This window comes from Tursiops truncatus, chromosome 15 (genome assembly GCF_011762595.2).
Source record: "Tursiops truncatus isolate mTurTru1 chromosome 15, mTurTru1.mat.Y, whole genome shotgun sequence".
Lineage (NCBI taxonomy): Eukaryota > Metazoa > Chordata > Mammalia > Artiodactyla > Delphinidae > Tursiops > Tursiops truncatus.
In genome coordinates, this window is record NC_047048.1 from 8,771,923 (window position 1) to 8,785,400 (window position 13,478).

The window sequence follows — 13,478 nt, forward strand, 5'->3', positions numbered from 1 at the left end:
TCTGCTTCTGTTATGCTACTACTATGAATTATCTAATACATCTTTTTTTAACATCTTTATTGGAGTATAATTGCTTTACAATGGTGTGTTAGTTTCTGCTTTATAACAAAGTCTATCAGTTATACATATATATATGTCCCCATATCTCTTCCTTCTTGCATCTCCCTCCCTCCCACCCTCCCTATCCCACCCCTCTAGTGGTCACAAAACACAGAGCTGATCTCCCTGTGCTATGCGGCTGCTTCCCGCTAGCTATCTATTTTACATTTGGTAGTGTTTATACATCCATATATACACTACCACTCTCACTTTGTCCCAGCTTACCCTTCCCCCTCCCCACGTCCTCAAGTCCATTCTCTAGTAGGTCTGCGTCTTTATTCCCATTCTGCACCTAGGTTCTTCATTACCTTTTTTTTTTTTTTTTTAGATTCCATATATGTGTGTTAGCATACAGTATTTGTTTTTCTCTTTCTGACTTACTTCACTCTGTATGACAGTCTCTAGGTCCATCCACCTCACTACAAATAACCCAGTTTTGTTCCTTTTTATGGCTGAGTAATATTCCATTGTATATATGTGCCACATCTTCTTTATCCATTCATCTGTTGATGGACACTTAGGTTTCTTCCATGTCCTGGCTACTGTAAATAGAGCTACAATGAACATTGTGTTACATGAGTCTTTTTGAATTATGGTTTTCTCAGGGTATATGCCCAGTAGTGGGATTGCTGGGTTGTATGGTAGTTCTATTTTTAGTTTTTTAAGGAACTTCCATGCTGTTCTCCATAGTGGCTGTATCAATTTACATTCCCACCAACAGTGCAAGAGGGTTCCGTTTTCTCCACACCCTCTCCAGCATTTACTGTTTCTAGATTTTTTGATGATGGCCATTCTGACCGGTGTGAGATGATATCTCATGGTAGTTTTGATTTGCATTTCTCTAATGATTAATGATGTTGAGCATTCTTTCATGTGTCTGTTGGCAATCTGTATGTCTTCTTTGGAGAAATGTCTATTTAGGTCTTCTGCCCATTTTTGGATTGGGTTGTTTGTTATTTTGATACTGAGCTGCATGAGCTGCTTGTAAATTTTGGAGGTTAATCCTTTGTCAGCTGCTTCATTTGCAAATATTTTCTCCCATTCTAAGGGTTGTCTTTTCATCTTGTTTATGGTTTCCTTTGCTGTGCAAAAGCTTTGAAGTTTCATTAGGTCCCATTTGTTTATTTTTGTTTTTATTTCCATTTCTCTAGGAGGTGGGAAAAAAAGGATCTTGCTGTGATTTATGTCACGGAGTGTTCTGCCTGTGCTTTCCTCTAAGAGTTTTATGCTGTCTGGCCTTACATTTAGGTCTTTAATCCATTTTGAGTTTATTTTTGTGTATGGTGTTAGGGAGTGTTCTAATTTCATTCTTTTACATGTAGCTGCCCAATTATCTAATACATCTTTGATATAGTGCCTGGGCTAATGCCTGCCACACATTAAATACTTAATACCAATGTATTGTAGGAAGGAAGGAAGGAATAAAAAAACCAGAACTCCACAGCAGTGGCTCTCAGCAGACACGGCAGAGAGGGAGTAGCATCATAGAATCACAGGGAAGCCTTTACTAATAAACTTACTCCTGCCCTTCAAGGAATGCTGTCCCAGTGCCACGCCCAAATTCCAATGCAGTCTCAGGTGGGGTGGAGGCTGGGGGATAATCAATCAGGTGAGGTGGACTCCTGGCAGGTGAGAAACCCAGGCATACAGATGGATTGGGGCCTTGGTAGACACTGGGACCCTGAAACAGAGAAGAGAGAAGCTGTGGATGGAGAGATAGGAGCCAAGGATTGGCCAGAGTGGGGTTGGATCCTCAGAAGCCAATCACAGTTCTTCTTTCCTCTACCTCCCAGCTCTGGTCCTTAATGACCTTGCCTCCTCCATTATTATCCACTGTTTCAGCTGAAGTTGTGACTCTGCAGGTCCATTAAGGCTCTCCTGGGGCTGTCAGGCTCCACCAAGTGCATTAGAGTGGAGACGGTGCGGGCAGAGAGGCACCACTCACCCACCGGCCTGCCCGTCCACTCCCCACCCCTCCCCCCAACCAGGAACCCCAGCAAATTCAAGGAGCTTGACTAAGGACGTCTGCACCAAGCGGTTCCCAGCGTCCTACATAATAATTCCTCCTCCTTGTGAAGCAGTTTTCTCATTCCGGGACGTTCTGCACGTGATCTGCATGTTGCAGGCAGCAGAGCCGGTGGCTGGGAGTTCGGGCTTGGACTTAGGCTGCCTGGCTCGGGGCCCAGCACCATCGCTTATCACTTTGCGGATCTAAGATAAGTTCCTGAACCTGAACTCTCCATTAACCCCGGTTTCCTTACCAGGAAAGTGGAGACTGTAGGGACACTAAGCTCAAGGGGTCGCCCTGAGGTCTAAATGAGGTAATGCATTAAAAGCTGAGAGTGCAGGGCCGGGTCTATGGTCGGTGATTAACTATGTCAGTTGCTGCAGCTGGGTCTTCTGTTGTCTTTATTACTGTTACAATGAGAAAGTCGGACAAGATGATCTCAGGGTCCTCTCAGGGGCTAAAATTCTGTTCATTCATTAAATGTTTATTGAGCATGTATTGTATGCAAAGCACTCTTCTAGAGGCTGAGGATACAGCTGTGAAAGAGAAAAATCTCTGCATTCACATTTGTGAGGGGAGGGGAGCTATACGATAAGCAATAAACATAATAAATAAGTAAACTAGATAGTGCATTGGAAGGAAAGAGCTCTGAAAGAATAGAAGTGGTGGGGAGGTGCTCAGCAAAAGCCTCAATGAGAAGGTGACCTCTGAGCAAAGACTTGAAGGAGGTGAGAGCATGAGCTCTGCAGGTATCTGAAAGAAGAAATGTTCCAGGGATGGGCAATAGCCAGTGCAAAGGGCCTGAGGTAGAAGTGTGCCTGGCTTTGTTAGCTGAGATAGTATAATGAAAGAGAAGTGAGTGAAGTGAAGAAGATTAGCAGGTGACATCAGAGAGATAATAGGGGACAAAGCATGTAGGGTCTGTGGCTTATTGTCAAGACCTTGGCTCTTACTGTGCACTGGTACGAAACTGAATCTGAGAGACAGTTTGGGGTGAAGCAGAAAAGAATAGCTTTATTGCTGTACCAGGCAAAGGGGGCCACAGTAGGCTAATGCCTGCAAAACTGTGTGTGGCAACCTGGGGATGGGGGTGGGGTGTGTGTGTGTGAGAAGTCTTATAACCCAGGGGCAGGGTTGTTGATAAGAATCAGTGTGTCTGCAGGGCCCGCATTCCTTCAATCCAGAGATCATCCGGCATCAGCTGGTGATGGGTGAACTGTGACCTTCTCTCTGGAGTGAAGAATGCTTCACCTAGCAGTTAACATCTTCCATTGGTTGGCGGCTTTAGTTCTGCTTAAGAGCTCAAAGATATTGTTATGTGTATCCCTTGAGGGGGAACCAGGACCTGCCCCAAGGCTGAACTATTGTATCTTGACTTCTGCTACCCTGTCTCTGCATCGCCTCCCTTCCCTGCTTAGAACCTGCCCTTTGGAACTCAAGGAAGGTCGTGGAGGCTGAATGAAGTCTATTTCCTACACACAAGAAACAGGGGACACAGAAAGCCTTTTGTGCCCAGGAGCCCCACAGTGTCCTGCTCGGTTTCATTGCTAAGAGAGGAATGGGGGACTGTGGCAGCGGGGGCAATGAAGAGGTGGTAGCCTCAAAGGATGGCAGACCCCACAGAACTGGAGTCAGTTTCTAGAGGAGGAAGGTGGAAGGATAAGAGGTGGTGGTCAGTGAGTGGAAAGCACAAAATCAAGTGATTGATATCTATGAAGTCAAGGGTATGAACTTGGGAATGGGTGGCTGGGATTGGGTGCAGGACAAGGAACTGAGAACCGGGGATGCGGGAGGATGATTTGCGTGCAAATGGAAATCACCGGGGAATCGAGACGGAGTAATGTTGATGAGAGTGACAGTGAGCCAGGAAGCTAGAATCGTCAATGTTTTAAAATGCAGATTTTATTATTACTCAGGTATGGTAAGGCTGACAGATCGGGAGACGACTGTCATTGAAAAAGTAGTTTGTTAAACTCACAGATCCCATCAGAAGGCAGAGGGAGAAAGGAAAATGGCAAGAGCCTTTGTTGTGGTTTTAATGGGCGAGGAGGGTCAATAGGTTTAGGATTGGCTCCTTTGGATAATTTCAGCGGGCTCTGGGGTGTGATAGGGCCATCCCTAGTTGTCTGGTACCTGGCCCAGGGGAGATTAGGGCAGGTGGGTAGGGGCCTGGAATGAGCACTCCATAAAGGAGTGGGTTAAGGTGTGAACCCTGGGGTACGGGGTTTGCATATGAAAGGTACACTCCCAGGGAAGTTGCCATCTCTAGGAATTAGCTAACCTGGGATGGGTGGTCCCAAGGGAAGGTTCCAGACCCAACATCTCCTTCCTTGTCTGCTACAGTTGCCTGAAACTCCTTTCAGAGAGGACAGAACCTCCCATCCCACAGCCATCATGAAGGGGAGGGGAGAGGAGGGGAGGGGAGGAGGCTGATTCTTTGGTTTACTAGCCTTAGAGAACTACTATTTGATATTTTAAAACTCTAAACATTACAACTTTGATAAAAATAAAAAATTTTAAAGGAAAAAAACCCGAAAGATAATTCCAGCATTATTTCCTTGGATCTAAGAGTTTACTATGGTAAGAATTAGTTAAATACTTATTTTACAGATGAGGAAGTTGAGGGTCAAAGAGGTTAAGTGATGAGTACATAGTTAGCAAGTGGGTCTGGCACTTGGCCTCAGGTCGGCTGACCCCAAAATCTGTGCTTCTCCAGCTGCACAGGCTCACTGTCAAAGGAAGAAATGACCAGCCACCTGGTACATGGACATTGGGAAGGTTCCAGGCCCAACATCTCTTTCCTCGTCTGCTACAGATGCCCGAAACTCCTTTAAGAGAGGACAAAACCTCCCATCCCACAGCCATCATGAAAGCAAGGACTCTCCCTCGATGCTCATTGGCCACTTTTATTGTGAGTCCTCTTTCGTGTGTTAAGAATCTGGATTTGGGAATTCCCTGGAGGTCCAGTGGTTACGACTCCAAGCTTCCACCACAGGGGGCCTGGGTTCGATCCCTGATTGGGGAACCAAGATCCTGCAAGCCACCAGGTGTGGCAAAAAAAAAAAAGAATCTGATCTGGGTTCCCTAAGTAGAACTAGCAGACATCTGTTGTACCTGGGCCCTTTTCTCTTCCCAACAGCACCCCTCTCCCAATAAAGACAACCTTAGAGGGGGGGTAAACCCAAAGTACCTACCCATTAAGACAGAAAGAAAACTGTCAAAGGGACACCTTTGACATCCTTTCTCTAACTGTCCTGCTCAGCCTGACCTAAGCTCAGATACTCTCTCCCAAGATTTTGAATCTTGAGCAAGTGCTTGAAGGCTGAAGAAGGAAGGGATGGATCCACCAGAAAGGTCTACTATAAGACCTATCATGTAGCTCCAGCTTCTGCGCTGTGTTGGTTGTCTACTGCTGTGTAACAAATTGCCCCAAAATGTAGTGACAGAAACAGTTAATATTCATTATCTCACAGTTGGGAATTCAGGAGTAGATTAGCTAGGTGTTTCCAGCTTACGGTTTCCCATGGTTTCATCCAACGTGCCCCCAGGGGCTGCAGTCATCTGAAAGCTCCAATGCAGCTGCAGGATGGGTTCCCAAGGGGATTTATTCACACATGTGGCTATTGGCAGAAGTCCTTAGTTCCTTGCCTTGTGGGCCTCTCCCTGGGCCATTTGAGTGTCCTCATGTCATGGCAGCTGGCTTCCCCCCAGTGAGGTGCAGGGCCTTTCACCACCCAGTCCCCAAATTCACACTCTGTCACTTCTGCTTTGTTCTATTCATTAGAAGCCAATCACTATGTCCAGCCCACATTCAAGAGAAGGAGAATTAGGCTCCACCCCTTAAAGTGTGGATTGAAGATTTTGTGAACATAACTTGAAATCACTGATGAGTCCTTTGGTTTTCCCCTTTGCAAGCCTTATTCTCCTGCCTGCCCCGCCTGCATAGCAGGGCTGGCTTTGCTTCATGGGCCTATGACCTGTGTGTGCAGTTTTACAAGGCTTTGCACTTGGAAGGGTCCCATACTTGGTTCAATGCTCTGCTGTTGTTATCTTGAAATTCTTGATACTTTTTGAAAAAGGGACCCTGCGTTTTCATTTGGCACTGGACTCTCCAAATTATGTAACTAGTCCTGCCAGATAGTCTTCCTATAAATTCCCGTGTGTTTGAATGAGCCAGAATTATTAACTCTTTTCTTCTTTCTTCTTCTTCCCTCCCTCTTTCTTTCCTTCTTTCTTCCTTCCTTCCTTCCTTTTTCTTTCTTTCTTTCTTCTTTCTTTCTTTCTTTTACTGAGCCAGTGTTTCTTGATGAATGCAAACTGACACAAATGTAAATTATATATCAGATCCTAAGAACAGTTTCTGATTATGTGCTTCCTAAGGGGAAAGATAGTATCTTCTGTGGTCATCCCTACGTCTGTGGACAGGGATAGCAAGTGGTCATTAAATATTTAATTGAAAAAAAGAACAGACAAGAAAGGAAAATGAAAACCCAGATATGTCTAACTCCAAAGCTCATGCTCTCTTCTCTATACTGTTCTATTTCAAGTGATTCATATTGCTTTAGAATCTGTGGCATTTGTGTGTCTATGGCCCTGTTTTATTTGTCAGGCTGACAATGCCTTGCCACCAGACTGCAAGTTCCATGCAGGCAAGGACCACATCTGTCTCTCTGCCTGTGTCGTCCTCCTGCACAAAGTCAGCCATGGATATTAGCTGAATGAATGAGAAATAGGATTGGAGCCACAGGATAAGGGGCAAGATGAAAACACAAGCGAAGTTCTGTTCTCCTGAGTTTCTCAACTGAATGTATTTTTACGGGTATGTAAGTCCCTGGAAAGGAGGTTATATCCCCACATTAGAAGGAGACGGTTAAGTGTTCTGAGTAGCAGGTGTGTTAGTCTACTCAGGCTGCCATCACAAAGTGCCACAGACCTGGTGGCTTAAACAACACAAATTTATGTTCTCACAGTTCTGGAGGCTAAAAGATCAAGGTGTCGGCAAGTTGGTTCCTTTTGACACCTCTCTCCTTGGCTTGTAGATGGTCACCTCCTCCTTGTATCCTCACATGGCCTTCCCTCTGTGTATGTTTCGGTGTCCTAATCACCTCTTCTTATAAGGACAACTGTCATTGTATTAAGGCCCACCACAATGACCTCATTTAATTTAATTACCTCTCTAAAGACCCTTATCTCCAAAAACAGTTACATTCTAAGGAACTGAGGGTTTGGACTTCAACACATGAATTTGGGTGGACGCCTTTAGCCCATAACAGCCCATTGCTGCTAAATGATGGAGAGATGGGTGGGGGCAAAGGCTGCCAGACAGGCCCTGTCGTATGGTCAGGAGCACAGAGATGTGGTCCTGGAAAGGACAAAAGAGTCTTTCAAGGAAGTGGTTTTGTAGGGGAACTTGCTTCATCCCAGAGTGTAACTGAGAACTTGGGATCACCCTTGGCCCTATTTTCCATGTGCCCTGCCACCCACCATGGCCCTGCTTACTGCTGCCTATAGAAGCCCTCCACCCTCTCTTACTCACTACTGCTGGAGTCTGGCTGGCTCCTTCAGTTCTTCCTGAAAATGACCTCAGCAGCCCTTTTTATTTGTTGGAGACCATTAGAAACTACAGAGAAAAAAGTGTTACTCAAGAAAGGCTCTGTTTCTCCATAACCAAGAAAACTGATGGGTATTGTAAAATGGAACCCTGGGCAAATAAGGATGGAAGTTTGGTCCAAACACTGTATCAGAAAGAAGTCCTTCCCTAGTCTACACGTATTAGTTATCCAGATTGCAAAATTCACAGTCCGATGAAATGTACCTGTTTCTTCGTAAGCAAGCTGGAGTTCTCCTTTGAGCTCCTGGCCTTCCAGAGGGCAGAGCCCATCTCCAGCAGTTCAGGGTCTCATGGTGCCTTTCTCCATGGGGCTCTTATAGTGCTAAGGAATTGTCGGGGGGGGGCCATCAGGTCCTTGGTTGTCAGCATCTGTCCACACTGACACCCCCGAGACATCCTTGTGCCCTCTGTGCCCTCAGAGCACGGTCCCCACAAATCCATGCCGGCTCCCTGGGCCACTGCCCACAGCTCTTGGGTTCATGGGAGACATTCTGACTTCTCTGGTTTGAGGATGGGAAAGCCTGATCCTTCCTCCGTTCTTTCCTATCTACTGTTTATGGCATAACTGTGCCCTTCCAGGCTTTGGAAACTCAAGCTCTAGGCTTCTGTAACCCCAAAGCATTTCTTTCTGCTTTTCTGCTGTCTCTCTCTTCCCCTGAGGCAGTAAATGCCACTGGGTAAGGGACAAGGGAATATACTGTGGGAAGCGTGGTGAGGGGTGACCTCAGTGACATACTGCAAAAATATGGGGTTGACCAAGAAGTTCGTTCGGGTTTTCCGTAACATCTAATGGAAAAACCTGAACAAATTTTTGGCCAACTCAGTATTATCCTGCCACACCCCTAGTCACAGATTTCTCCCTTCAGGGAATTTTTCTTCTGATTTTGCTCTATCTCACGTCCAGTGTGAACGGCCCCATCAACTCTCACCCCCAGTTCTTTGTCTCCTCCTTTCCCGGAGGTGATACCCGGTCCCACTTTAGAATCTCACTGCCAGATGGGGAACCTCACCTTCCCTGCAGAAATTCTCTCCCAATCCTACCCCTCTCTGGACACAACCTAAGTGTCTTGCACCTGTCTCCTCTCTCATGGCCTTGGACTCCACTCTGTGTTTTCGTGGCAGCCTGCATCTCTGCATTCCTGCAGCCCCTCATCATCTTTCCATTTTTCTGCTCCTCCCCATTTCTCCACCTTCATTTTTCCTGACACGTGATTTGGATTAGTGCCATAGAGCTACAGTGACAACTTCCCTTGCTCGTGTTTAGTTCACTTCTCAACTCACTGCAAGTTAGCATCTGTGTCGTAAAGCACTGACCTTACCCAAGGAGAGGGCTGGCTTTGCCTTCAGCTCCTGGGTGGTGATCTCAAAGCCCTTTGAGCATCCTGTCTGATAAGAGCATCTCTGTCTACCTGGGGGCCTTGGCCACACTGGACAGTCTAACAGTGTGATTTATCATGGGGGCTTGGGGCCACACAGTATCAGCTTGACCTTTGGAGGGGGTGGAGACTAAAGGGCAACCACCATGTCTATGTGATGGAGCCTCATTAAAATTCCACACACAAGGCTTGGGGGTGGGGGGCTTCCCTGGTTGGCGATACTCCATGCATATTGTCACATGTCATTGCTGGGAGAAGTTAGCACTGCCCACACCTCCACTGGGAGGGAAAACTGGAAACTCCAAGTGCAGAGCCCTCCCGGACTCTGTCCTTAGAGGATTTCGATCTGTGTCCTTTCATTGTAATAAACTGTAACCACAAGTCTAACAGCTTTCAGTGAATTCTGTGAGTCTTTCCAGTGAATTATCAAACCTCGGGGACCCCTGAACATTGCAGCATCCATACACGTACGCAAACTGCTGCATCAGAGGCACAACTTTCCACTTTCGAGGTCCTCTCCCATTCATCCTCTGTGACCTTTGACACGTTTATTGGCCCCCTTTTTTCTTGCGATGCTCTCCTGCCTGGGCTCTGATGGCACTGAGATCTGCTGGCCTCCCTTCTACTTCTCCGTCCTCATTTTCTCAGTCTCCTTTTCCTTGACCATTTCTTGTGGATGCTTCTTATGACTTCTCCAAGTGATAACTAAACACACTGGGGTGGAAGCTCAGACCCAGATCCTTGTTGTTGCAAATCCCTGATCTTGGTCCCCTGTCTCCTTGCTCCTTAGTCATCCTGACCTGTGTGAATAATTTAAAACCAGGTAAACTTTAAATATGTATACTTAGTATATTCTAGATACATGTCCTTTATTGGATAAATGTTTTGAAAATATTTTCTCCCAGTGTGCGGCTTGCTCCAAGTTTCTCTCTGTATCCTCCTCTCTTCTCTCATCCAGGCCCACAGCTTCCCCTCTCCTCTCTATGACGGTGACACTCAGCTTACATCTACAGCTCTGACAGCCCTTCTGAGGTTCCAGTAGCCTGATGTACATCTCTGTGTGGCATTTGAACCTCGGAGTGTCCACAAGTGAACTCATTATCTTTCCCTGAATGTATTCCTCATATCGGTCAATGGCATTATTTTGCTAGTGCAGGAGAAGATCAGCTTGCCCTGCAGACACTTGACCCTGGTCCATCACTGGGGTCAATTCAGCACTGTCCCCCCACTCCTGGTTTGCAGGCTGCTTGTCTGGCTTTAGCTGGGGTTCCCATTTTGGCTTAGTTCCTGTCTCCCTGGCTTCTGACTTGATACAGTCCCAGGCTCCAGTATCAGGTTCTGCCTTAGCTCCTGATTCAACCAGGATAGGTGACCCATCCCAGTTTACCTGGCCTGGTCAGGTGTGGGGCACCCCAGACCATTCCTGGTAGGTCTCTGCTGCCCTGTTACTGGTCACCACCCTTCTCTCCAATCTACCCTGACTCCCCTACAACACACACACACACACACACACACACACACACACACACACACACGCACACAGAGTTAACATCTTGAGTACCGGCATGAACATTCCGAGATCTGGCAAAGCCTTTGGATAATAAAGTATAAGTCATCCCTGCATAACTAAGGAAAGTTTTCAGTCTTGGAGCTCCTACTGTGCACCAGCTGGTAATAAGCCGACAGTCTGTTTCAACCAACATTAAAAGTACTTCTTGGGGTGTGTTTTGTTGTTTCTGTGTTTATCAACTACTATGTTTACATTTTCTTAATTTTATTTTCTAAATTAAAAGATTCATAAAAGCAATAATCTCTATCTCTATAAAACCCTAACCCACAACTAAAATTCAGTGGAACCAAATGTAAAATAGATGGTTAGTGGGAAGCAGCCACATAGCACAGGGAGATCAGCTCGGTGCTTTGTGACCATCTAGAGGAGTGGGATAGGGAGGGTGGGAGGGAGACGCAAGACAGAGGAGATATGGGGATATATGTATATGTATAGCTGATTCACTTTGTTATGAAGCAGAAACTAACACACCATTGTAAAGCAATTATACTCAATAAAGATGTTAAAAAAAAAAATTCAGTGGAGCAGCAGCTCAGACTCAGATCCCTGTCATTGTAAAGTCTGTATGTAGTTCCCTACACTGTCTTCTTGTGCCTGGGTCATCCTGATCTGTGTGAAAAATTTAAAATCCAAGCCATGCAAACTTTAAAAATATATACTTGATATATTCTAGTTACAAATTCTTTGTTGGATGAATGTTTTATAAATATCTTTTCCCAGTCTGTGCCTTCCTTTTCATTTTCATAGCTGTCTTTTGAAGAGCGAAAGTTTTTAATTTTGATGAAGTCCTTTTTATTGATTTTTTCTTTCTTTTTGTACTTCATGCTTTCGGTGTTGTATTTAGCAAATGTTTGCCAAACCTAAGGTCACTATGATTTTCTCCTGTTTTCTTTTATAAGTTTTAAGTCTTAGTTTTCAGACTTATGTCTATGATCCATCTGGAGTTAATTTTTTTTTTTTTTTTTTTTTTTGCGTTACGTGGGCCTCTCACTGTCGTGGCCTCTCCCGTTGTGGAGCACAGGCTCCAGATGCACGGGCCCAGCCGCTCCGCGGCATGTGGGATCTTCCCAGACCGGGGCACGAACCCGTGCCCCTGCATCGGCAGGTGGACTCTCAACCACTGCGCCACCAGGGAAGCCCTGGAGTTAATTTTTGTATTGACATATGGTGTGAGGAAAGGACTGAAGTATTTGGATTTTTTTTTTTTAATGGTTATCCAATTGTTCTAGCACCATTTGTTAAAATAGATTATCTTTCTTCCTTTGAATTTCCTGCTACCTTTTTGGAAAATCAACTGACCGTATATGCGTGGGTCTATTTCTGGGCTCTCTAATCTGTTCTATTGATTGATATATCTACCTTTTCACCAATACCACACCGTTTTGACTATTGTAGCCTTATAAGTCTTGATCTTGTAATGTAAATAGTGGAAATGTGTTCTGTTTCAAAGTCATTTTGGATAGTCTAGATCCTTTACCTTTCCATATAAATTTTAGAATCACCTTATTAGCTTTTACAAAAAAGCTGCTGGAAATTTGATTAGAACTGCATCAAATCTGTAAGTCAATTTGGGAAGAACTGGCACCTTAACAAAATTGAGTCTCAGACCCATGACCATGGTGTAACTCTCCACTATTTAAGTCTTCTTTATGTCTTTCAGGAATGTCTTAGTTTTCAGCGTACATGACTTTCATGTCTTTTGTCAAATTTATCCCTAAGTACTCCATATTTTTGAAACTATTCTATATGGTATTGTTTTAAAATTTCTGATTGTTAACTGCTAGTGTACAGAAATACAATTGAATTTTGTATGTTGACTCTGATTCCGTCAGCCTTGCTAAACTCACTTATTCATTCAATAAAAAGACAAACAACCCAATTAAAAGATGGGCAAAAAATTTAAGGAGAAGCAGTGTATTGGCATAGCCTCAAAGTATCTCCCCCCAACTTTTATTTATTACAAAGGGAAAAACAGTAACTTCACAGTGGAGAAAAATTATAGACACCACCACCATCCTGCAACTCCGTTTATTCTTATTTCAATACAAAAAGGTTTTTATAATGGGCAAAAGATTTACATAAACACTTCACCAGAAAGAATATACAGATGTCAAATAAGTATCTGAAAAGACAATCAACATCATTAGTTATTGGGGAAACGCAAATTTAAAAACCAATAAGATATCACCACACGCTCATTAGAACGGCTAAAATCTAAAAGTCTATCATATCAAGTGTTGACAAGGATGTGAAGCAACTGGAACTCTCTGATGGTGGGAATGTAAAGTGGCACAACTATTTTGGAAAACAGTTTGGCAATTTTTTAAAAACTTAAACATACATACAACCCAGACATTCGATGCTAGATACTCACCTAAGAGAAATGAAAGCATATGTTCATACAAAGACTTGTACATAACTGTTCATAGCATCTTTCGGGGAGGAGGGTAATAGTCAGAAACTGGAAAGAATCCAAATGTCCATCAGTAGGTTAATAGATAAACAAATTGTGGACTTATCCATACCCTGGAATACTACTCAGCAATTAAGAGGAACAAACTATTGATACATGTAACAATATACATAAATTTCAAAATAACGATTCTTGGTGGAAAGAGGGGGACAAAAAAGAGTACATCCTGTATGATTCTATTTATATAAAATTCTAGAAAATGCAACTAATCTATAGTGGCAAAAAGCAGATCAGTAATTGCCTAAGTACAGAGGTTTGGGAGGAAGTAAGACCGGATTGCAAAAGGGCATGAGTAAACGTTTGGGGTCGATGAATATGTTCTTGACGTGGTGATGTTTTCA